The 25,506-nt window shown below is 40.9% G+C and overlaps 1 protein-coding gene across 2 annotated transcripts in view; it reads right to left on the reverse strand.

The window, feature by feature from the left end:
• Nucleotides 1–25,506, reverse strand: part of LOC126877330 (ecdysone-induced protein 78C) — a 140,084-nt gene that overhangs the window by 93,309 nt on the left and 21,269 nt on the right. The gene's annotated exons all lie outside the window — the stretch shown is intronic.

Here is a 25,506-nt window from a genome sequence, read left to right on the forward strand (position 1 = left end):
CTCTCGGAGAGTAGTTCGATTCCATTGTCACGATGTGTCGACGAAATTTATAAACTCGCGCGTCTCTTAATTATCTTCGACTATGAAATATTCTCAAGAAATGAACGAGATATTATCGATATTTTATTACGACACAGTCTTGGTTAATCTTCTATAATCGTGGAAATAAAAATCGGTATAAACGAATGAATTTCAGTTAAGTAGATTTTAATCCACGGAACATGTAAACGTGATATTATGCGCTTTTAACGAAAATGAAACGAAATTTGATTAACGAGTTGATTATACTGTGATATAATAAATGTACGTAAACGAGGGCAAACATTTCGCAGTAACATTTCGCGGTATTATAACGAACATAGAGACAGATGCGTTTATTTCTACGGTTTCTACGGACTCGAGGTAAAAAAAAAAAATTCGCTCTTCAAAACGTTTCCTCTCGTTACTTTCGTCAAAAATCCCTCTTGTTAAATAAATAAATTCTGGTTCGTACAATTATGGCGCTTCTTCGTGTCGCTTATCTTCTAAACTTTCTACAAACTTCCTCTTTCCCATTATATCTTTTATTACTGGAACTCGTGATTAATCCACCGGTACGAAGTTAACTTCACGAAATTCGAAAATTATCTTCAACAAGCTTTTACGCGACCATTAGCCTTGCCGTTAATGTCGTGTCGCGCGACGTAGCATCGATACAATAAAGTCGTAAAGCAGGTTAAATCGATTCACATTCATTTAGAAATCTGGCCGTGTTAAACAAGTCAGTAGGAATTAACGCGTTAGGGACATCGTAGCAAAAACCAAGTCGATAAAGGCGATTAAATTAATCGGTGTAAATCAATTGGAAACACAATTACGGCAACCGAAAACCAATTGACCCGCGTCGCTACTGAAACGACACAGAACGAAAAACCTAGATAAATATGAACACTGGCGTGACAGGATTACAAATTCGAAGTAAAAATTAAATACGAATATGTATCGTCGTAATCTTTTTTAAATTACTACACGTTCACGCATACAAAAATTAACAGTGAAACATCGTTTATGGAGTCATTGAAAGCATATAGACGCAAAGTGTGTAAGAAAACTATCGGGTTGGTTTATCAGCGAACCTACGTCCTTTAATCGTCGATTGAGGTACATTGAACAAATTTCTCGCAAAATATTACACGTATGTATATACGTAGAATTTTGGAAATATAATACGTGTAAATACATCGTATGCGTAGAGTCCACTACTCCGGTTAATGGTATTACAGAAATTAGAGCAGTAGGATGGTGAAAATTTGAGCGCATAATATTTTCTATATTGACATATACACTGAATTTATGCTAATTTGATTTTTAATGAGAAAATATCCGAAATATTGTATCTTATCCAGATAGATAGGAAAGAATCGAGGCGAAATGAAATTAAAACGAATATCACAATAAATGAAGTATTTTTAGTCTCATATCGACAAGAACGATGAAGATTCTGACAGCGATGAATTAATAGTTGGTGATTAATTGTCTTCCGACGTAATTTCATTAATTAGCTTATTGTATACGTAATTAATTAGAATTAAAGCGATATGACAAAGATTAATAGATATATACAAGGTGTATAATCGCGTTTCTATCTCGTCAGAAGTAAACGTAGATATTATCAGGAAAGGAAACTTTTATATTTTTATTAATTGTAAAAGCAAAAATCTGATACCAGTTATTTTGGCTGGTTTGGTATTTTTAACGTTATGAAACGGAAAACAGAATTTCCAATGCAATGCGATCGAATCACCGTTTTCACTTGCTAGTCCTTTTCTAAACATCTTTTCAATCGTTTTTGCAAATTCTTCTTAATTAAAGCGCAACGATAAATAAATGAAATGGCAATTTCTCGCAGATACAGCGTCGTTGTGTACATTTCGAGTATTTCTCCGTTATAAATAAAGTTAAGTTAGAGCTCAGTAGCGCCTATTAGCCAATTTTAAGCGCTGTTGGTAGACCGTGACAACTTTCGTCAAGCGACTGTAGACGTTGGTTACCAGTCAAGGGGTTAATATCAATTTCTTCCCAAGACGCATAACGCAATGACGTTTGTCATGTCATCTAGATATTGTGGAATGCATATGTGGCGTCTACGATCTCGAACGTGTATTAAGAGGGTCGACGATGAGGAAAGAAGAAAAATGTGGAGCCATGGAAATCACAAACCTACCGTTCCGCGACGCGATTCATATCTCTTTCACTTGCAAAATTTATCACCGCTGATAACGACCATCACGCAGCAATTCGTGCAACTTTTTAAACGATTTATAAACACTGCACATTGAATTTAATTATTTATTAGTCGCGTTCCAGAGTCTGTAGTTTCAAACAAGTTCTTCCTAACGTGGGAAGACTTTTCCTTGTAAACGTAGAAAAATGTTTCTCGCAGAGGAGTGTGCTTGGATTTTATCGGTAATTTCTTCGATCAATAGTTTGCACGGAATCTTAAGATTTAGGCTACCGCTAGCATCCAACCGGTCGATAAGCGTTACATGTAGAAAGTGAAGGAACAATGACGGAGAATTTTCTTTTTTTTTTTTTTGCTATTTGGAAATTGAAATGTGGCGTTTGTAACGAAAAGAAGTCTCTCGTGTCTTTAAGGAGTATTTTAACTTTAACTTTGCTTTAAGTTAGTTCGGAAATATAGCGTATATTTAGCATAGATCGATCAGAATGTGAGAAAGCAAATTAATAAAATATATATTCGCTTCCATAAATACATTTGAAATTATATCCGAATAATTGGATATTAGAAAAGGAAAGAAATATGTTGCTTTGCCCTCTAAGAGTACCAAAAAGTACATTTGAAATTTCCAAAATGAATACAAAACTTGAATAACTAGTCGACGCATATGTATATATCGTTGAAGAAAGAATTAATGGTCAAAAATAGATGGATGCAAATAGATTTATTTATTTTCTTCGGTTCATCGAGGATATAAATATAAATTACATCGTTGGAGCGTTGCATAACTACAAAAAACAAGAATACCAGATCCCCAACAAGAATAGGCAAGAAATATTTATGTCGCTTTTCCCTGATAATTCGTATCATTGAACAATTACCGCGTGCAACTCTCACTTCGAAAGCGAGGCCCACAAGTTGCATAGCAATAACAGAACAAACTGTAATATATAACACGATATATCAAGTGTACCAAATATAGCAGCCCGTTAATAAGGTCGCTGCGGCAGTAATGGCACTCTTAGATCACAGTGCCAACACGTTCAAACGATACTATTATGCCATTCGAACGTTAGTTAACATCTTCGGGAAAATTACCTTTCAAAATAGAACGATGGCCATCTCTTTTATATTTCATACGTCATTCAACATTCGTGAGAATCATCGGTTCTATGATTTAAAAATTCCTAAACTGGAACGTTCAAAATTGTCAAAATGGAATAGAAGACGCGTTTAACCATCTCCAAACGCTTCCACGTTTCGATAACTGATAACAGGAGAAAATTTAATAGAAAGCTTGACACTGTCGTACTCGAGCCTCAGTGTAACAGCGTTTCTGTTGACTGGTCGGAAAAATTTAGAGATACGAAAATGTACAGAAAGTACGCGATAAACGATAAAATATATAAATGCGAAAAGCGTTACGATATTCACCGAGTGAAACAAAGCTCTTGCTCGATCGTATTCGTAAAAATGTCAGCTTACGTAAACATCGACCACTGACTTCAAGCAAACCTTTGCTATCGTCTACGACACAATAATACCAATTAAGGGTTAATCGTCCAAATCGGAAATTTTATCGCAGCGCACTCTCAAAGTACGCCGTCTATGGGAAAGCTGTACTTTCTCATCAGTCTCAGCTCGATGCTCGAAAAGAGACGAGGAGAAGAGGACTCGCGGTCTCGTCGTGCCTGTACTCGAATTGGCCTTTGCCCGCGGTGAGCACCGTGGATGCCTCGTAATGCTCTATACCAGCAACCGGCGCGTGTATCAGATCTGTGCATACGTGCGCGTATAAGCTGGTCGAAGCTCTCTGTACACGGTTTCTAACCTCTGCCATTTCCCATAGATCCGCGCCAGCCACACCCATGTATCCAACCCAACGAACTCGAGGGATCCCGGAACAAAGAGAAGACGTTCGACTCGCCAACTCGAACCGAGCAAGCTCTTTCCAACTGGCCGTCGAGTGCTACCGGAAATTCGGATAGTTTAGCGAGTATCGCGATACCACTCGAAGCCGAGAGCACTTCCCGTGCTACTTGCAACGATCGCGTCTTTGTAACGAATATACCTATACTCGATACGCGATCTCTGGGGGAATCGTTTGCTTGTTATTCGCAGCAGCTATTTGATACATTTGTTTGAGAGAAATGGTGAACGTGGAGAATGTAAAGAAACAAGGGAACGTACGTAATAAAAAGAAATGACGTACGAGGGACATATACAACGAACACGAAGGATATGTCGGATAATAAAAAATAATGGAGGATATTTCGGAGGAAAGATAGCAGGTTGAGGCGGTAAAATATCTGATTTGAGAAAATCGCGGATAGAAGATAAAGTTTAACACGAAGATAAGAAAGCGTCCCGAAAAGGGGGGAGGGGAGAGAACGAATTAGCGATTCGAAAAAATTTCATTTTCTCTGGAGAGAGATCCGCGAAGGGGAAGGACGGGACGAAAGGAGACGAGGTCCTTCTACGAAGGAAATGTCGTAAAGCGCGTTCCGAAATAACCGTCTAATAATGCAATGCGGAACAAGTTATTCTGGGTAGCCGAGGCCCCTCACTGGGTTAAGCCGAGTGTTTGCCCGCGTTTTGCTTTGCTTCCTTTTGCCTTAGCAGCATAGATTGGGACAGGCCATGGATCACGGCGCGGCGTAAGTTCGCAGACGACGCAGAGGGACACTAATCACGCGCCATCGTGCGCACGCGCGTGCTCACTCGTTTCGACGAATGTATAGGGTGTGACAATTGCGTGCCACCCTCTTAACTACATAGATACGGCAATAGCTTGCCGTTTAGCGTTATTCGACGAGCAAGACAGTAAGATATATATAAGTAACGCCAGATATATACGACGACAGATTTGTCAGGAATTCTAGTTATTTCGCGATTGTAAATCCGAATATGCCACGTCTACGGACGTTTACAGTGGAAATTGTAATTTCTTGTAACTTGAAAAACGAGCCTCGATCCATCGTTTTGCGTACGAACTCTCGTACCTGTATGGACGCTACCAAATCGCAACGACGTCATCTTCGTAAGATTACAAAGAGATCGGGACGCTCGCCTGCGCCGGACGTAAAATCGAAGAACAATCGAGCAAACATGGAACAGCCACGACGATTCGTTTCGAAGGAAAACGATTCTCGGCGGTTCGACGCGCCTGAAATATCAAACTGTTTCCGTGAAACTTGAATTGGTGAACGGGCGTGCAACGATCGCTAGGAGGAAGATGATATCTAGCGAACGCTAGGAGGATTAATTCCGCGTTTTCCCCGCTACGGCCCGTTATCGAGAGAGATCGAGCCGGCTGGCCGGCGCTGTGTGCCTCTCGTGGGCGAGCATCGCGTGCGATTCCACGCTGGCACACCGTGTATGAATCCGCGAGTTCCTCGGAGCCGCACGTTCGTGCCCGCGACCGAGCGTGTGTGCACGCTGTGCAAAGATAGAAAGCTTTGCACACCTGCACATCCTTGTTACATAGCGTATAGGGAAAAAGAAGGGAAGGAGAAAAAGGTAAAGGACAGAGAGAATGCGAGACTTGAGAAAGCAAGAAGAAGGGAGAAAGCACGAGAAAGCAAGAAAATAGAATTAGAAAAGAGAGAAACGGGAAGAGAAATGAGGAGAGAGAGAGAGGGGCAAATAGTTGCAGGGAAGAGAGTTTAAATGGAAAAAGAAGGCGAAGGAGAGAGAATGCGTTACGTGAGCTTCTCTCCCCAGAGTAAAGGCGGCAAGTGGCTTCTGCATTAGTACAAGATGATACGCTACTGAAATGTACGTTCCTACGGCGTAGAACGAATGGCAGAAATGGGATACCAGGCGTTTCTTAGATGGATACCTTGATGGATTCGCGTTTCCACCGCCGCTAATGTCCAGGATACCTTATACGTCCGCGGGAATCCCTTGGTGCCTGCCCTATCCGGACACTTTAGGCAGAATCAACGAATCGGTTTAAATCCTTCGCTAATAGCAGAAGAAGAGGAGGAAAGAGAAGACGCCGGTAGCTACGAACACCGCTGACTAATCGGCCTTAGGAAACCGTTTGACAAGAAACGGGCTCCAATTACGCGAACCGGAAAACCATCATGAACAAACCCACGTTGCTAGACAACAGATTTATACGCAGTATTTCGCGTACGGCTGTACACTCCTGCTTCTCTGTATAAGCATATGGAAAAATAAGATGAACTGGAAATGTATAATACATAAATATGCGCTAAAGGATTGTCTGTTGATTCGTAATTTATCAAAACTCCTTCGTATTTTCTTCAAATCTGTCGTTTCCCTGACAATCTAAATTAATAATCACGTTGAGGACCAGCGAACCTGCATGTACAAACGGCAGTGTATACACGCTGTGCGGCGTAGTTTCTTCAAAGAATTCCAGAAGCGCGTAAAATCTGTCTTAAACTCTGAAAAATCGTTGCAGACGGGGCTGCTGCATTAGTTGGTGAGCTCGTGCGCCTGCGATCCGCGTTATCGAAGCTGGTATGTGAAACGGTAGGACGATCTTGGAATATTCAGGTGCTGAACGTCCATCGAACCATCTTTCTCACTTTCCGCCTTGCTGTACACTGTGTCCTGGCTCCATATTATTTACGACATTTTCCTTTGAATTCACTTGGGCCGGTTGTGTCGGTCGTAGCCAGCCGTCCATCCGTTCGACCAATGTTCGTTCCGTTTCCGCGTGTTATTTACGACGACGTGTCTCGAGGCGCCATGGACCTCGCCGTGAAAAAAGTCCGCCCCAGCACGAGCCCCGAGCGGCTGGATTGATTTTCTGAATGTATCTTTTCCTGGATCCCTTTACCGGTCGTACGTTACGTATCGTTCAGATCGTTTCGGTTACCGAGAGGGGACGAGGAAATCGGTTGAGACAGCTAGGCTATTAGAGACTGCGTAAGCAAGAAAGAGAAACGATGAGACGAAGACGGATGAGGGGGCAAGAAAGACACGACAGAAAGGGAGTAAAGGAGATGCAAGCTCTTCCGTGTTCGCGCAACCGCTTATGGCTTATACCAAGCGATCGTATATGCATGCCTTGCTGAAAGGCTGCCATGGTAAGGCTGTCTCTTTCCTTACGTAACCATATTAAGGCACCTCGTGGTGACTAGCTTCGTGGCAACGTCACACACACGTCGTGGTTCCACGTCGTCGTAGCCCGTTGTCATAGCCATCGTCGTCGTTAGTCGTCGGCCCCGACGTGGACGACTCGACGGGAGCCGCGGGATTTTCTTTTTCCGAACCTCTTAATCACCCGCGACGCACCACGAGATATCGCCGCGCTGAAAATGGCCACGCGGCAACGCGACGCGTCGTGAAAGTCGCGGATTCACTTAGACCCAGTTGCGTAACGAATTGTCGCCGCGAACACGTGCTAATCCGCGAGAGTTGTTCTTTTCTTGCGATAGACGGATTCCCGTGATTCGCAATCGGCTGGCAAGCGATTTAACTTTAACGTTAACTTGCTTGGAGATGAATTTCAATATGAATTTCGATATATAAGCTTCGATCGTAACTTATCGATCGAGTCATTTGTCATTTGAGACGACTAACGACTAATTCCGCATCGTTTACTACAAAACCAAGCAAAACGTAACGTACTCTAAAAATGCAAATATCTGTCATTGTGCGTATTTTTCACTCGTATCAAAATGTAAAGTTGGATTAAAGTAAGTATAAAAATAAATCCTTTTTAGAAAAATTCTATTCGTGTATGTATCTGATAGGATAACGCGAAATAAAAAAAAATGTTTTATTTGTAAATTTTTATATTTTTTAAATTTTATTAAAATCAATAGAATAATCTTTTAAACGGCCAATACTAATCGCGCTGAGCTTTACGTATGTAAACAGAATCGGGCTTTCATCGTTGCGTTTAATAGCTTCGGTTTGTAGCTACGTTTCAGTACTTCGTTGGAATTTTAGGTTTTGATAAGAGTTAAGAACGCGTACGATTGTAGATGCGTATATTCATAAAGTATGTTGTTTTTCGATCCATCTTACAGCGTATGACGCAGATTTTTATTATAATTAAGATATTAGAATATTCAAACAATGCGTATCAAAACGAATTAATTTATTCAAACAAATTCTATCTAATGAAAAACATACGAGATAGTGACTACGTTATAGGGGAGATAAGTGCCATGTGAGAGAAAAATAGTATTGGTGTAGAGACGATGTACGGTGATAAAACGAAAACTGAAAGCAATTCAAAGGCGACAGGCAAGAATTAAATAAATAATTAAGAAAGACTACGTCATAGAACGCTATAAAGTGTACAAAGCTAGAAAAAAGTATAAAAATTCTCTCTTTTATTTTAGTCTTTGGTTTCTTTGTCCGTATCTTCGATTAAATTATTTTCATGCGCTTTTCTTTTTCATTTATCTTTGCGATTTATTTATTCAGATTACGTGCGTTTCTAATTTATTTATTTGCGCTTCTGGTTCATTTACGTACAATTTCCAAACATTTATTTCTGCGTGCACGTAACATCGCGGTTACAAACCACAGAATTTATAAACAAAGCATTGTACGATCGTTAATTATATTTCACAACATTCTTCAAACGAGTTTTTACTTACTCTATACTCCGAGCTTCTCTGCTATTTTTAAATCCATTAACTTCCATAGCCTTTCAAATTGAATCTGTGTTAAATTACTCGAATCGACGTTTACATATCTTTGCAAACGTTTAAACTGCTAAGGAAGTTATCGAGGGTGCGTACTACGTCGAGATGTTATACCCATGTTGTTTAAAGTTGTTATATAATCTGCTAACGTGTCGTAATCACCTAACTAGTTGGACAGACTCTGAATAATTAATCCGTCCGCGAGTTCTGCGTATCTGTCTCAAAGTCAGCCGGATGAAGTACCTAACACTTTGTCCCTCGATAATACACGGTCGTACGATTATTTTCAAAAGGAAAGGAAAGTATTCGAAAAGAGAAAGGAAGAAAGTACGACGTATCTGAAACATCTCTGCCTTTACGATAAGTCATCGATGCTTATTTTGCAAGTCGTGGCACGCGAAATCGTTTCACCGATGGAAATAGACAACCGCACGCGTTTAAACGCCCTGTACCGAATCATTGTTAACGTGGTCGCGATCGGTTATCCCTGACAACCAGACGAACCGGTCCGAAACTTTTTCTCCACATAACTTTTCCTCCTGCACACCTTTCCGGCGCGACTTCCTTTCTCTAAATTCGTTCTTCCAATCAGAGCAACAAACCCTCGTTATCCTACGCACGAAATGTCGCGTTGATCAGCAATACGTTGCCCGTTTCAGTAGATAAGGACAGTGCTTATCAGACTATAGGAAGGATATACGCGTAAGTATCGGGATTTATGTAGGGCGTTAGAATTGATTCAAATTCCCAAGAAGGTGATCGATCGATCAAAGTTTTACAAGTTGTGCTGGATAGCAACCTAAGATTTTACTTGTATATAAAACTTTGATCCAAGATTTTAAACAGAACGATAGTTCTTCAGAATTTCGATCATTTCCTGATAATATTTGAGACTCGACTCATTCGCTATAAGCGTTCGTAGGTGCAGGTAATAACTATAAATGATGGTGTAGTATAAGTATTTAGTAACGATCGATCGTGCGATCACAAGGAGCAAGATAAAGTGAGCAAGATGCGGAAGAAAAAGGAAAGAAGAAGAAGAGCCGGACAAAGAGGACGAAGGTCTGTTCGGTTCGATAATAATGCATCAAGTGCATTGGCCAGTGACCAGAGTCACGACAGGTGCATGATCGACCGTTTTGTAGCTCTCCTCGACGCGAACATGCCGCGTATCCCAACGTTTATCGTTTTCTGCATACGACGCGTTCGATCGTTCCGCGAGCGGTGCCTGGTCGTATTTAATACTTAAGCGTTCGTCACGGAAAATGATTAATGGCCAGGGAAATGAGTCATGTGTTTCGGGAACGTGTCGAAAGTACTGTTGCATAATGCATATGCTTACATGATCTTATTGATTGTCGTGGAATTTTTATCAACGTCACTGGCAAAATTACGGCTGATAATATGCCTGTATAGAAATACGATGATGGATATGTTAATACTACGTTACGTGAATTTCGTGTGTCTTCCAAAAATTTGATCCTATGGAAGTTGCCTGATGAATAGTTTTATGTTGTTGTTATTTCTACATTTGGAATTAATGCATTTGAATGTTAAATCATCGATTGTTAAAAGTAATTAAATTAAGTTCGCTGGGATTGACAAATGAAAGAAATTTGCAGTTGCAATGAAATGAGAAAAGGCAGAGGAAAATTTATAATGTCTTAATTCAGTTGGAATAATACTGTCTCGTTTCCTTCTTTTTCCTTTTTTGCAAGCATTCACTGCTGATTCTATGATCTATAATCAGGTAATTAAGCAGTAAATCGAAATCCAAAGCAGTTAGAAGTTGGAAGATGATTAAGCCCACGTTAACGCCAATGCACGAAATTAACCGTAAACCTTAAGTTGCAGCCAAGCGTGGCGTATCAAGAATACCTGATCCGAGAACTACGTGATTCGCCTGTTTGGTCCTTCGGCCATTGTGTACAATAATTTGAACAAGCACGCCTTCTCCTTTGTATTCCAAACGGCCCGTAACCCAGCATCGATAACGCCATGGTTCAAAACGCTTCTATTTATTCCAACTGGAACCGAACCATCCGCTAAAGTTTCTTCCTGCTCCGTGCAATTTCCCCGGTGTACCAGATAACGGTCAGAAAAATCCAATTCATGGACATCGCTCGTTATCTGATGGCTCTCTGTTTTCCGTTACAAGGACACGATCCTCGTGACTGTCAAGAACGATGTCACAAAACGGAGTTTCTCATCGAAATCGGAAACAGGTTTAACTAAGGATCAAGTTAAGCGAAGAAACTAAATAGCAAAGAGAACGTTCGGTGTTTCGATGGACAAGAAAAGAGAAGAGAACAGAAAGAGAAGAGAAAGAAAGAGAGAGAGAGAGAGAGAGAGATTTAGGTTTAGAGATAGAAAAGGAAGATCAGGTAAAGGAAACGATGGTAAAAAAGAAAAAAGAAACGACCTGGTGTTAGAATTAGAGTGAGAAAAAGAGGATCCGCGGCGAGATTCGCGTTTCTCGAGCGTCCGTTGAACTCTTTGATACATCAACGTCCGTCAATCGCGAAGAAGCGGAAGAGATGTCCGCCTTGGCTCGGCATCCTGCGAAACCGGAGGTCTTCGACCGTCAAAGTAGACGAGGTGAACGCGGTGCGCGCGAAAACCGGTGATTCGCACGTCCCTCGAATGAACGAATCGCGCAAGTCGCTGGCTTCTTATTCCACGGTGGTCCTCGCACGGAATCCTGAGTTCAATGCCTCTTTGATGAGCCTTCCCTTCTCCTTCGGCGCAACAACCATCGACTCTGCGGCCATCGTCGCGAACAGTCCACCTTTTTCCCCTACCCATCCCTCCCCATACGATTTATCTTGATCCATCGACGAATCGACCGATCAAAAGCTGTCGATTCGCGTCGAATTCATCGTCTGACCGATGATCGTTTACGATCGACCGGTCGACCCACTACGACACACGAAAATCACGAGTACGCGTGAACTGTTGCTCCTCCGTCCTCTTCTTCTTCTTCATTTTCTTCGTCGTCCTCATCTCGATAGAGAATCACGCGTGCTCGTAGGTGAAACTGCGTCGAATAACTTCCCGTTGATAATCATCGTAAGAGAAGGTGGGGCAAATTTATGTGCGTCGACTCGAACTAGCTGCGTGCAGGTGGAAAATCAGCCAGCCTCGACGATAGCGTGCATTATATAACAGCATGGCTATTTTCAAGTGTCGAGGAAATTTACACGGAAACTATTTTTGTCATTCGATACTGAATGACCAACGTTAATGATCGTATCGTGTTCTTTCTCATATTCTCATGTTATTTATTTCAAAAAATATTAGAGTTGAAGCTGGATTGAGAAAATTAATGAGTACGTCATTAAGACACTTTGAACTTTATAATAGCTGTCATGTGTATCTTCATCTTTAAAATCTTGTAGGAACTTTCCTATATTTCTATCTTTCAAATTTTCCCTGTCAAAGATAATTTATGACATTATGTAATTACAGCTACATACATCATCTCCTAATTACCTTTTTTACATTACGAACAACATTATTTAATGATATTCAACCAATTTAGAAAATGTCAAATTACACGTGACAGCAAGACAGATAGTGATCAACCGAATCTCATCTAAAGGTTATCAAACTACGTATCAAAAATAGTCAGCGACTATCAAACTGTCGAATCTAAAAAACTATACTTTCACGATATAAAATTAATTACCACTTAGAAGACATAATGAATTTACAAACGTAATCTTTCTGTTGGAAAGACTTCGTGATACAATATGATTAACACATATCGATGCGTTAACACGGTAAGAGACAAGAAATTAATATTAATCGAGCATCAAGCGTTAAGTGAAAAGTAATTACCAGTAAATCTTCTTTAACTGAGACGACTTAATTCAAGCGGACTTTCTCTTTCGTCTGAGATGTTCGACGTGCACAACTTTAGCTCGTAACATCCTGCAGATAACAATCGGAAAGAGGAAGAGAGAGAAAGGAAGAGAATTTATGCGGAGGCAGGTACGAAGTGCGTTCAAGTGGGTGGAAAATCAGGACCAGTGGGTGGTGCAACCGATAACTCACGTCTGATGGCAGGGTCCGAGCGGGGACTCGGCCCTTCGATTTTTTCGGAGAACCAAACGTGAGAATTAACTGATAAAGGCGATACGATAGCAGCCGATTTATGACTAATTTGTACGAATAGAAGTTCTTAATTTTGCGCCCTGCAACCTGCTAACATCGGATGTATACGTAACACATAATAACGATATAACTGAGCAACTTTATAAAAATTATCTTGAGAGAAAAATTCAATATTCCTTATAATTTTTACCCTTTATAACATAAACAGTGAGTGCCGTACGGGTAATAAGAAACTAAGTTCTTATCTTACAACGTTACGCGGTCATTGAACTGCGAGCCGAACGTGACAAACGCGAGTTACATACGAGATAAAGTTTGGTTACGATATTAAATTTAATCTGTAAGATTGAAAATTGCTTGACGATAATTACGTACGGTAGTTTAATATTTTTCAGATATTACGCTATTTCAGTTATACGTAAGTTAAAGAATATAATCGTTAAAAGACAGAACTCCTACGAACGGTAAGAAACATAATCCCATAATATTTTTAATCAGATACAACATTACATGTTTTGGAAATCTTACATAATTTCTGACGACATCCATATAACAAAAATGATTAGAATTGAAAATCAGAAACGATTCTCCTTACGAAGCAACCTTGACGAGCATGAGGATAAAACGTTGCATCGATTAAACTAGAAGAATTAAACTCATTTCGAATCAGACTTCGGCGAACAACGCTTAGGCGTAATTTTCCAAGAATCATCGGTTCGAAAGAAATCGATGCGACCCAGTGATCGTATCGCGCGTAAAAGCGCGAGTGAATTTGCAATGAAAATACATCGACCCGAAGATTTAACACTAGTGCAAACGCGATCTCGAGGCCACAGGTTACGACGCCCTCACCGCCGACGCCTCGCAACCCCTCGGCGTTCATTCGCGTTCCATTTCACGAAGGCTCAAAACAACGCCTCGAACAGCTGTTTGAAGCTTAAAGGCAAGGTCGCAGCCTTTACGTCTGCGTACGCAATGCCGCCCGTTTCAACGCGTCGCTGAACGCACGTGTGTATACGTACGCATATGCGCAAGCGCGCGTGCGTGCATGCGTGCGCAGATTCGCTACTGTGTGTTAGCGCGCGCATTTGTGCACGCTCACGTGCGAACACGCGAGTACGTGACACGCCGACGAGTGCAGTGCACTCGATGACAGTATGTGGTATCGCAGCCGATACATACACATTTCTCGTCTTATGTGCAAAGATGAAAATAAAACGCAGGAAAAAGTAGAAACGTTGAGTAACTAAGATCGAGGATAAGAGGATAGGATCAATAGATTCGATCGAGGATGATGGAGGTAACGTATTATATATTTAATTTGATAAAATACTATTTAATAATTTACTTAATCCTATCGATCTCTTCGAAATGGATATAATATTCTAAAAGATATTAAATATGTATCTAGTTTTTAAATATTTGATTTCAATACTTAATACTATTTCATTAACTTTTGTATAATCCACGTTTCTGATCAGCGAGATATTCTAAGAAAGAAAAGATGTTTAATGAAACATAAACGTGATAAAGAAGCAACGAAAATAGCACGATATTGTACGCGATTTTTCATCATCGATATCTTCCAGAGCACCGAGGAAGATTAAATGACATTTCGCTGCATTTAATTATACGTCGATCTAATCGCCAATTATCGGTGGTATTACATAAGTAAGAAGCCATTTAAACCTTTTAATTTTTGTGAGATTATTTAAATCTTCGAATTTTCGTAAAGTCAACGACACCGTCAACGACTTTAACGCGCATATTGAATTTATCGTTAAATCTAAAAGTCTGACGATAAATTGTGTTCTGTTTGAATCTTTAGACGGAAAAGTCAAGTCGTTTCGCGTGTATACACAGATGACGTTCGCCACTGATCGACCCACGTGTGCGCGCGCACATGCGCGTTACGCACACGCACTTACGCAGCATGCAGTCCGTAGTGTGCGTACACGGACACGTTTTACTGTCGCAGGGAGAGCCACCGCGCGCCGTACCACCGCACATAACTATAGTTATGCAATCCACCAACTCGTATTCATGGTCAAGGTCTGCGTCCTTACCTTACCGCTAGATACGTGTACGTGCACACACCAGTGCGACGGCTGTGCAAGGAGTTCACGTACGCGGAAAAGAGGGGCGAGGTTGCCGGTGAAAGAATAAGGGCCCGGACGTTATCGAATTCAGACAGAAGCGACGAATAAAGTTGAGCGTCGCTAATAGACCGGTATGCGAAACCGGATCGTCCGGAAACGCTAATAGAGTGGGCGTGATAAAGATAAAAAAAATCTGATTCCGTTCGCTCGTTTCGGGCAAAAGATACGAGTTTCCAGATCGATCTACTCTCGCTATAGTCACTTTTCTTTGATCTTCGCTTCGGGTCTACCGATAAACGCACGTGCAGCGGCACTTACACGCTGCCTGGGTATGGAATTTGCATAAGTGCAAAAATTATTCATAATACAAACGAGTTCTTTTCTCCAAACGAGAAAATAAGTACATATTGCCGCGTAGATTTGACGAAGTTATGTGAGTCTTTAACGAGCTTTCTCCGCGCACGAAAATAACAAGCATTATTTTCCTCGGCCGCTTATTTATGTAGAACATTCCGAATGGAAAATATGTAGAGCGAAACGCTGTGGTAATAAAGTTTGCTAAGAGAACACTGGTTGATCGACGATAGACCGAACAACGAAAAGCACGGCCGGTGGTAGCGTGCGACTGCCAGCCAAGGAAGAAAAGGATGCGTAGAGGAAACGTGGTTTCTTTTACCTTTTCATCGGAGTGGCTGAACGCGTACACGGCCGCTAGTGTTGGTGCGCGTGCGCATGTGCACGCGCACTGCCAGTAGGAGGTAATGGTAATGCATGGAGGAAAACGGTAATAACGCAGAAAAGCAGGAGAGGCGGTTGCAGTGATTTAATATAACTGAGTTACAGGAAGTGAATATTATTAGCATTCGCTCACGGTGGACCTATGCACGTACATTTATCTTTCTCATTTCTTGTATATTCGTTCGATGTACATATACTGTAGCTCGATACGCGTACAGGGAAATGTGTACTCCAAGTTTACTCAAATACGTACGTGCACACCTGTATACGTGTTATACGCATGTGTGTACGAGACAGGGTGTGCAAGTACGTGCAAAAAAACAAGTGTACAACAGGGAGGACTACAGCGGGTCAGCAAGAAAGGAAATAATCACTCTTCGTGTGCGTTTAACGCGTCAAGGAACGCGTATGCATACGACGTATGCGTGTGACGGTACACGACACGTAATATGTGTGATGTAACGTACACAGTGCCTGAAATGCACGTGCGATTACGGCGCGCTTATTTGTGCGCCGAACGAGTTTCGTTGATGCAACGAAATCGCTTCGCGGTAACCACCATTTTACCGTGCCTTTTATCTCGTGAATAACGACCCCATTGCGGGAAGAATCGCCATACTCATGAGGGAATGTAACAGTCTATAGTCTACACTCTACACTCTACACTCTACACTCCACGGTCTACAGTCTACAGTCTACAGTCTACAGTCTACACAAATAGACAGTTCTGTCGCGTTTAAATATTAGGTCTTTGGGTGCCGGTAAATGACACGAATTGTTGTATACGCAAAGACAATTCGAGTAAAGAATATCGAATTGGTCAGCGACTTGAAAATTATAGGTATCAGCAAAAATGTATTTTAAGAGTGAAACTTCGATATTCGATGGAGAAAATATTTTAGCATCAAAGTATTTTATTCAAGAAGATAACCGTATTGAATTGTTCTTTTTCAGAAGTAAATAAATAAATCAAAAATTTGTAAAAAAGTCTAACTTTGTTACATATGCTTATACGTTTTTAACATCAAAGAATTCGCATTAATCACGAGGCACTGCTCCTGCACCAGGAAGTCAGGGTGTACAAGTTCGATCAGATACACACGGAACAGCCGATCTTAATCAATTTCCCTTAATTTTACCGTTGCATGACCACTTGGTACTGTATACTGTATACCTACATAGTAGGCAGTTCAATGGCGTTGCACTGCCAACGCTAACACGACTCTCTTTCTCCTTCTAAAAAGGTCTCTTCTACCTCTACCGTCATTAGCATTGCCATTAGCTAAGTCTTCTACACTGCAAAAAATCTTATCCCTAGTTACTCCGCTACAAACTACCGATTAACATATCATTTAATTATCGGCCGAATTAAGAAAAGAACAACTAAAAACAGGTATCAAATAAATCTTTAATGACCCTTGAAATTATGCAACATTTTCTCTCCTGTTTAGTTGAGAAACCAATTACTTTAAGTTTACGTAACACAATTTTTCCTTACCTCAATGCCAAACCGCAATACTCTATTTAACTAAATTGATTTACTCGAATAGCAATACATCAGAGTTTCCTTAACGTATTGCGAAGAAGAGTGTGCTGCACGCAGCGCTAGACAAAGCACCGAATAGCAAATGGATTGTTAGTTTCCTGGCTGACGACTTGAGAGCGAGTCGCGAGCGACTAGATTGCCGTGCGGCATAATACCGAAGCAAGGAATAAAATTTCTTTTTCAATTACGAGCCGCGAAACTCTCTGTCCGGCCATTATCACCGCGCGTGATACCTCGTTAAAACGTATCCGGAAGGTCAATCGTTTTATAATGCAAAAGGAAAGAGAGGGACAAGAGAGAGGGAGAGAGAGAGAGAGAGAGAGAGAGAGAAAGAAAGCAGGGGATTGGAGATGTATCGCGGTTAGGGTCGATGTATGCATTCTACACGTGGCTGTCTCTGGTCGTAGCTGCGCGTGCACCGATGTTTCGGTGCACCGCGTATCCTATACGCCGTGATTTCATTTTATTCGACGCGTATGTATATGCAGGGAAAAAGAAAGGAAGAGAAAAGGTGCGATAGAAACGCGCGACTCGACCGTGTTGTGTGCTGCTACACACGCACGGTCTCGCGTGCGCGCGCACGCATACATTCGCGCACACGCGCACTGGTAGCATCACTTCACTGATGATATACCCTACCGAGAGTTCATTGCTCTTGAGGTGCAACGAAGAACGACGAGGATTCGCGCGAGAACGTCGGAAAGAGAAGGAGAAACGGAGAGGGAGACGCGAACTGGCATTGGCACGATGGAGAGAGACAAAAACGGAGACGCACAGCACGGAAGACGAAAGGGAACGAGCGAAAGAGACTAACCGATGGTACGAACAAGACACTGTCAAGAAGCTCTGAAAAGTCGAAGGAAGGGCGGAGAAAGACGGATCGAGAAGTATGTATTTACCACACGTCTCGGCGACTTTTAATAATTCACACGCGATTCCCAGCGCACCGTTCCGAGTCAAGACCACACCACTCTCGATGTTTTCGTTTTCTCTGGTCGCACGCACATGTTCGAAGGAAATGGCAAGGCCGGTAGGAAGCGATTGGGTTAAACGCTCTTCTAACGAATGTCCGTCGGCGAGTATCGGTTTCGTGCTAACGTAACGACACGTTACGCTTTATATCCGTACGTGGTCAAACTGCGTGCTGCTCGCGAGACATCGGCTACGATCGTAACCTCGTAAGTACAAACCGCCTCCAGAGCATCTCCCTCGGCTGGTCGATGATAGTAATCGTCGTTAATCACGAGCCAACTGGCATAAAACAATTAAATTCGCGTACCCGACCAGCTCTTATAGGTACTTCTGATAAGTTATACTTCTCAGTTTTCTCAACAGCCGCACCGCCTGTTCTTCGCCTGTGCAATTCCCAAAGCCCAAGATAAATTCACTTTTAAAGCACGCTTCACTTTGAAATATCGAATCATCGGGCGGGACAAATCAAAATGACATTGAGTCGATCGAAAAATCGGAAAATATTGGACGCGGACGCTCGTTGAGCGTACCGACTCGAGCTTGTACCGGACACGTACCGGGTGCAATGTACCTGGATGAGTCACACGGTAACAGCGCACACATTCGCGTACGCACATGCGTCTCCACGCGCGATTCGCGCTCGTGTGCGCGCGCGTCTTTCGTCCTTGTCTTTCTCACTCGGTCGCGGCGGCGCGGCGTTCCTCGTTACTCGTAACACGCCAGAAAGAAACGAAGAAACGCGGTAACTTGCGCGCGATACGCGCTACGAACAGAGACGGGGAACGGGGCAACGAGCAAGATGGAAGATAAAAATCCAATCATTTCGACCGGTTTTGCATCGTGCCGACGAGGATAATGGAATACCGCGTCACTTTTTGCCGGTGCACAGAATATTTCCTCGCGTTAATATCCGCGCGTTCTACCCCGGCTCCTCTCCTCGTATCTGCGCCAGGTACGTACCTAATCGTGGTATACACCGCGCATTTGGCGCCCCTTACGTGACTGGCGCCAATCAGGTTAAGCTATTTCTAACTTTTGCGGAAACAACTTTGATTCGTTTCTTCGTTTTCCTCTTTCCTTTGGCTAATTATGAAGTTTTCGTAATTATGATGTTATTTTCCTTCGTTTAGTCAGAAAATTTGCTAACCAAACTATGTGCAACTATCTGTAATTATAAATACTTAATGTTACAGCGTAATATATAACTGTATCCAATAAATTTAATACGATATCGTAATAAGTCAATAGGTATAGAAAATTTATATAGCATACAAATAATATAAGAAGCTAAAAACATATTACAGTTAGCTATAACTTATAACATGTCTCATATATTCAACAAGTTAAAAATCGGGACGGCGATTACGAGTGTTTATTCCTCTAACGTAGATAATTAAAAGCATATTTTATGTAATTGTCACTGATGTTAACTAACCATAGAGTCCAATACCAATTGGCCAGTAGAAACGAATGGATAAAAATCACAGAATTATGTAAACACGTGAAACTACGTAAATGTCAAAAACTGGTAGCTATAAGGCTTCAGGGCAAGGAAATGATGCGATAACCTGTCGAATGCGGATAGAAAGTTCAATTCGTACGAGACGAACAAATTAGTCCCGCGGAAATTATTTTTAGACACAGAAACTAGCATAGTGGTAGTTCCAGACTGACTCGATTAAAAGCGAGTACGCGAGTCAGCTTTCGTCGCCCTTTTCCTTCTTGACAAGCAAAATATAGCTTTAGAAAAACACGGTTCGCCACGAAACAACATGTGTGCGATCGTTTCGAATTCTTATGGCAACCATAAATTTTAACGAGATTCTGTCACTTTTTCTGCAGGAAAACTGGATTATATCAAAGGATAAACGACGAGTATACGGGCGTGTAAAAAATCCGGAAACGTATCGAAAAGGTGAACGCCATACGAAGACAAGAAACGAGTATCTGGTTGCATGAATATTAATAAAGCACGTTAACTCGACACACGACTCTGTCGTGCTTATATTACACTCGGAAGTATCCGGCAATTATTCAAAACCAATGACCACGTTGAAGAGATCCTTCTGAGTAGCCGGTCATTTGTATGAGAGTTCGACGTTTTGAACGATCAAGCGAGTGAAATAAAAAATGCAATTTTTTTCAGATATCTGACAGCCTTTAAACTTTGTCTCCCAAGAGATGTTTTTTTCATGATGATTTGTCCAAAATGTTCCGTAATTATGTAAGCTTGGAACTGTTACACTGTTACGGTATATGGATTTAAGAGTGTATCATTTCGATCAAAGATCGCTTTCTCTCGTCGAAATAAATTAAATTCATCGACACATATGCATTTTAAAGGCGATTGTGAAAGAAAACATAGAAAAAGATTGGGAAAAATTTTGAACAGAGAAGAACGTCTCCTTAATATTTATATGTTTTACATTTTTAACACAATTATTGTCGCAGAATTTCCAAATTTAATCTCACCTATCAACACATGTACAATTCCTTAATTAATTAACATAAACTCGACTCATACTGATTATCATCAACTTACTTAAATTTCCAAGAAATATCGTATAACAGTAATTTACGCGCAAATGTCTCCATCGTGAAGATCCTTGGGCTTAACGAGAAGGTTCTATCTAGTCCACAAGAATTTATTAAGCAGTTAAAAATAAATGACAAAAAGATGAAAAAAGGAAGAGGAATGAAAAGATGAAATGAGAAAGAAGGCGGTCAAAGAAACACATCGAGAGACTGCTAAAACGGTGTTGCGTAATCCTTTGGATTTAGTTTACTTTCGTCGGAGTCGATGCCACGCACGTAGCGTGACCGTGGCACTGAACCAGCGGCACGAACTTTCTCGTGGCCTTCGTTCCAGGAAGACGATTTACGTGACATGAACAGGACGCCAATGACTGCGAACGCTCATCGACGGTCCGAGCATCGCCTCTCCATTCGTCAGATCGTCGTGAATACATGTCGATTTCGAATCGATTATCGCTGTCGAACCTGGAGGAATCGAGTCCTGGTGAAACGAATTTTTTAGAACGCGATGATACAAGCATTGCGCAATGACATAAAAATAGAAAAGATATATATATCGAAGCTAGGTGTAACTAATAATAAAACTCCGCTCTATCATAGGTTACTTTTCTAATCTCCTGTCCCATCTACGTTTTTTATATAACTTTGTATTCTTATGTTTCTTCCAGGGAGGAAAATTCTTTTCTTTCTATTTTAGCGCAAGTGATTTATCCATAAGAATTTATTTAGCAACCTTAAATCGATATGACTTGCTACAAGTTATTTCTTATAAACACAATTTATTTAAGAGCAATAAGCGAATGATAGTGAATCTTCGCAGAGATGTACGAAATTGTTAGTAGATCGAGGATGTTTGTGTAAATATTATTAGAAACGCAAGTAAAACAACGTTTGTTTCGAAACAAGACAAAGGGATTTGTTTTATTCACGAAGGGTAGCATACTCTTGATATTTTATATATTTTTGCATATTACCCGTATAATGTGCAATTTTGCATCTTTATGTTATAAATGTACAACTATTCACAGAGTAATTTAATTTACGACGATAGATAACAATTTCTTATATGTCAAAATTTACGTCGCTCCATTCCCATTTTCTTTACATCGATTCTACAATTACCTCGCAATACAATGATCGATAGATAGCCACGCAAAATATCGTACACAGAGCGAAGAAAACTTTTCTGCCTCATAATTCACCATCAGTCAATAAAACTCAATCACTCCATCAAATAAACAGGCAGGAAAAGAGATCTATCAAACAGACGAACATTAATATCATCCGTTCTATTCTACTTCCCTTCGAACACCACCAAACCCTCAGATGCCAAGCTTCGTTTGACTTTTAACAAAACCCAAGATGCTGCTTTCGTTCTCGCGAGCAGTTCGCAACGATTTAAAAAGAGTACCGCGGGATGATTAAGCGAACTGTCGATCCTCGACGAAAGTTCGTTGTTTTTAAAGTGCCTGGCGAACCTTCTTGCAAAGTTTGAGCGAGAAAAAATTGCGTGAACGACAGCGGAGCGGGCGAATTATGCGGATGGACGTGCGCAAAGGTAAAATGCGTCATCGTGCTTTCACGAGAATTCCCTTGGACCCTAGCGGGATGACAGGTCGAGAAATATTCAGGAGTCTGTTCCTTGAGCATCAAGAAAGTTATCGACAGCGAATGACACGAGCGTAGAAGCATCGAGGAAAAAGGAAATTCCTCGCGACGATTCGTCGCGTACTAACGCATCTCCCTTCAGGGAACTGTTCTAAATAGATTCAGTCGTGACAAACCTTGACCGCATCGAGATTGAAATTCAAAGTTGGATTTTCGGGAACCATCGTATCAAATCGACGCCGCAGTCCTTTTAGACGAATGTATAATTTAAATGGCGACTTCCACCGTGGTCCTCGACATCTCTCGACGCTTCTCATGCTTAACGAAAAGGTAGTTACCTAGTGATGTTGAAAGAATCGCGGTCTGATCGTATTAGACACTGGATATAGTATCTCTTCTCTTGAGAATTTTCATAGCTTCTGATAGTAGTTTTCGATATTTTAGGACGCGAATAGCAAAGTTCATAACATTATCGTTAGACTGCGGATTTCTATGGATTTATGAAGGATTAAAAGATAAGTATAACATACAGACGTACGTAAAACATTTGAAGTATTTTAATCTCGTTAATATTGGAAACTATGCTTGGATTTCGTTTCTCTAGCTGTGTTTATAAAAGTTTCCACTTGCATAAATACAATGGGGTTGGATGATTAGAATACTTACGGTGCACGAGAAATATATCTAAAAATTGATCGCATTATAAAAATCAAACCACGGTCCAGTATTAGCTAAACATTAGCGTAATTAACATTTGAACGTATATAGTGTTTCACTCGATAATGCATATCCCTAAATTGTTCTAATGCTGATCTTGTTGTCGCGATGTCTCAACTTTTGATTGTCACATAAGGGTAGATGCATGTAATTCGTATTATTCCTTCAAAGTGTCACGTCTCAGGTTGTTTGAAACTTTACGCAGCTTGTCCTCGGTCGGTTATATGTCGGATGACGCGCAAGAAATTTGAATCGTTTGCAAACGACCAGACAAACGTATTATTTCCTCGGAATATTTTATATCGCTTTTGTAACAAGTTCTCTCCGCTTTCAATCTATTCTTTCTAAATATAAGTTTATTAGGTAATTACAACGCTTTTGTCCTAGTAAATGCTTAGTTCGGTTATAAAGCCAATTTTTACAGACACTTTAAAATCGACGATCTTCTATCAAACCAACGAGATACGCGCGTTTCGAAGTACAAATATTTCCAAATATTATCCACCTCGTTCGATATTTACGATTATATCTAAAATAAAATAACTCTAAGAAAACAACAATCGTCTTTCTCTGATTCTAATAAATTTTTTCCTAAAAAATATTAGATACAATCAAACAGTCGGCCCAGCTTTCTCTTCTGTCCCTTTCGCCACGACGACGCTGATCGGTACGATTTTCGCATTTTCCCAAGCGAAGATGTTCGCGGCAAAAGGGCAACGAATCTGCATTACACGAGACCCTAATTGTAAGAAGAAAACGTGTATCTCTCTACCGTGCACTGTTGATTCGCGAGTGAAATGTCAGCCCCCGTTCTCTTTGCAAATAGAGAGCGGCAAAGAGAGAAAGAGAAAAGGAGAGACGGGGGTTGGGCTGGATTCACAAGGAGGATCGTACGAAACCAGTTTTCGATCCGATATTTCCTTCAGACAATGGGAACGCTCGAAGAAAACTCAATTGAAAGAGAAATCGGTAGGACGATGGTAGCCAACCAGAGCTTCGTGGATTTATATTGTAGCCTGATAGCATTGTGCTCGCCTCGAAACGAATCGCAAGTATTGCAAACCACTCGGCGACCTTTCCAATTTGTATCGTAACCTTTACAGAACCATCTAAGAAGAGGGAACGATGGAAGCGACAGATAAACATGGCGAATCAGAATTGTAAAATAAGCAACGGTATTATTAAAACAATTGAAAGTTTCGCGTGGGCCAAGAGATATCAATGTCGGTCTCGAGGCTTCTTCGTTTGGGAGAGTTTCGAACGAACGCTTCTATCCTGGCGTGTTCTCTTTGCTACTGGGCCAAATGTTTAAATTACAAGACTTTGGATCCAACTTTAATCGTCAATGAGATAAGTGTTTGATCTGCGAGACTTACATATTATCGACAATGAGTAGGAATTCAAGATAGATAAAACCAATTTCCCTCGCGTGTCCTTAAATATTTTCCAGATCCTCGTTTAAGATTGAGAGATCGCGGTCGAGACCAACCAAGTAAAATATTTCAAGACGTTTCAAGTAATTTCAGACGCAAGTGTCATAAATTCAATGGAAATGAACACATAAATACGATACGGACATTAGCGATCTTCTATGGATATAGAGCGATATAAATCATCTGCTGAACAACAATACACTGAAATAGCCTGTAAAAAAGTAACGTCTAAATCGCTTTGAAGCAACAGCGTATAAGTTGGTCAGTTTTTTTACCTGTACGATCATGGACCGTAAAATTGAATCAATCAATTACAACTTTCATCATCGCGTAATGAAATGCCAGGTACGCGAGCGACGCGCCAATTTTTTCCTCCGCTCGCTTTCATAACGCCCATATCCACGCGGCGTTACTAAACCGTGCGAGAAACCGTAACAAAGGCACGCGTCTTGCAAAACATCATCGCTTAAACTTTAAACAATGCTTCTCCTTTCAACGGCATACCATAAAATATCACCGGATAACAATATCGTAACGTAAATTCATTCTATTTTTATAGTTCGTACTTCGACTAGGAGGTGATTGTACGTGAAAAGGATAAGTCAAAAACAATTGTACGATTAAATCTTTTCGTACAATGTTTCTCGATTTGTTTAAACACATAGAGTCACACACCTTCTTGCCGATTGTATCGCGATCGCCGTACGAAATAACGAAACGGCTATATACGGTTGTTCACGGAAACATCTGAACATTTGCAGAAACCTTTTACGAATATATCGCGTGTACTGTATGAAATATTTTGCAGTTTTATCAACATCGTAACAACGCTCGACGATCATCGGTTACGTTTGGAAATTTGAAATTTAAAAATGTACATAGAAAC

This window comes from Bombus huntii, chromosome 2, assembly GCF_024542735.1.
Source record: "Bombus huntii isolate Logan2020A chromosome 2, iyBomHunt1.1, whole genome shotgun sequence".
NCBI lineage: Eukaryota > Metazoa > Arthropoda > Insecta > Hymenoptera > Apidae > Bombus > Bombus huntii.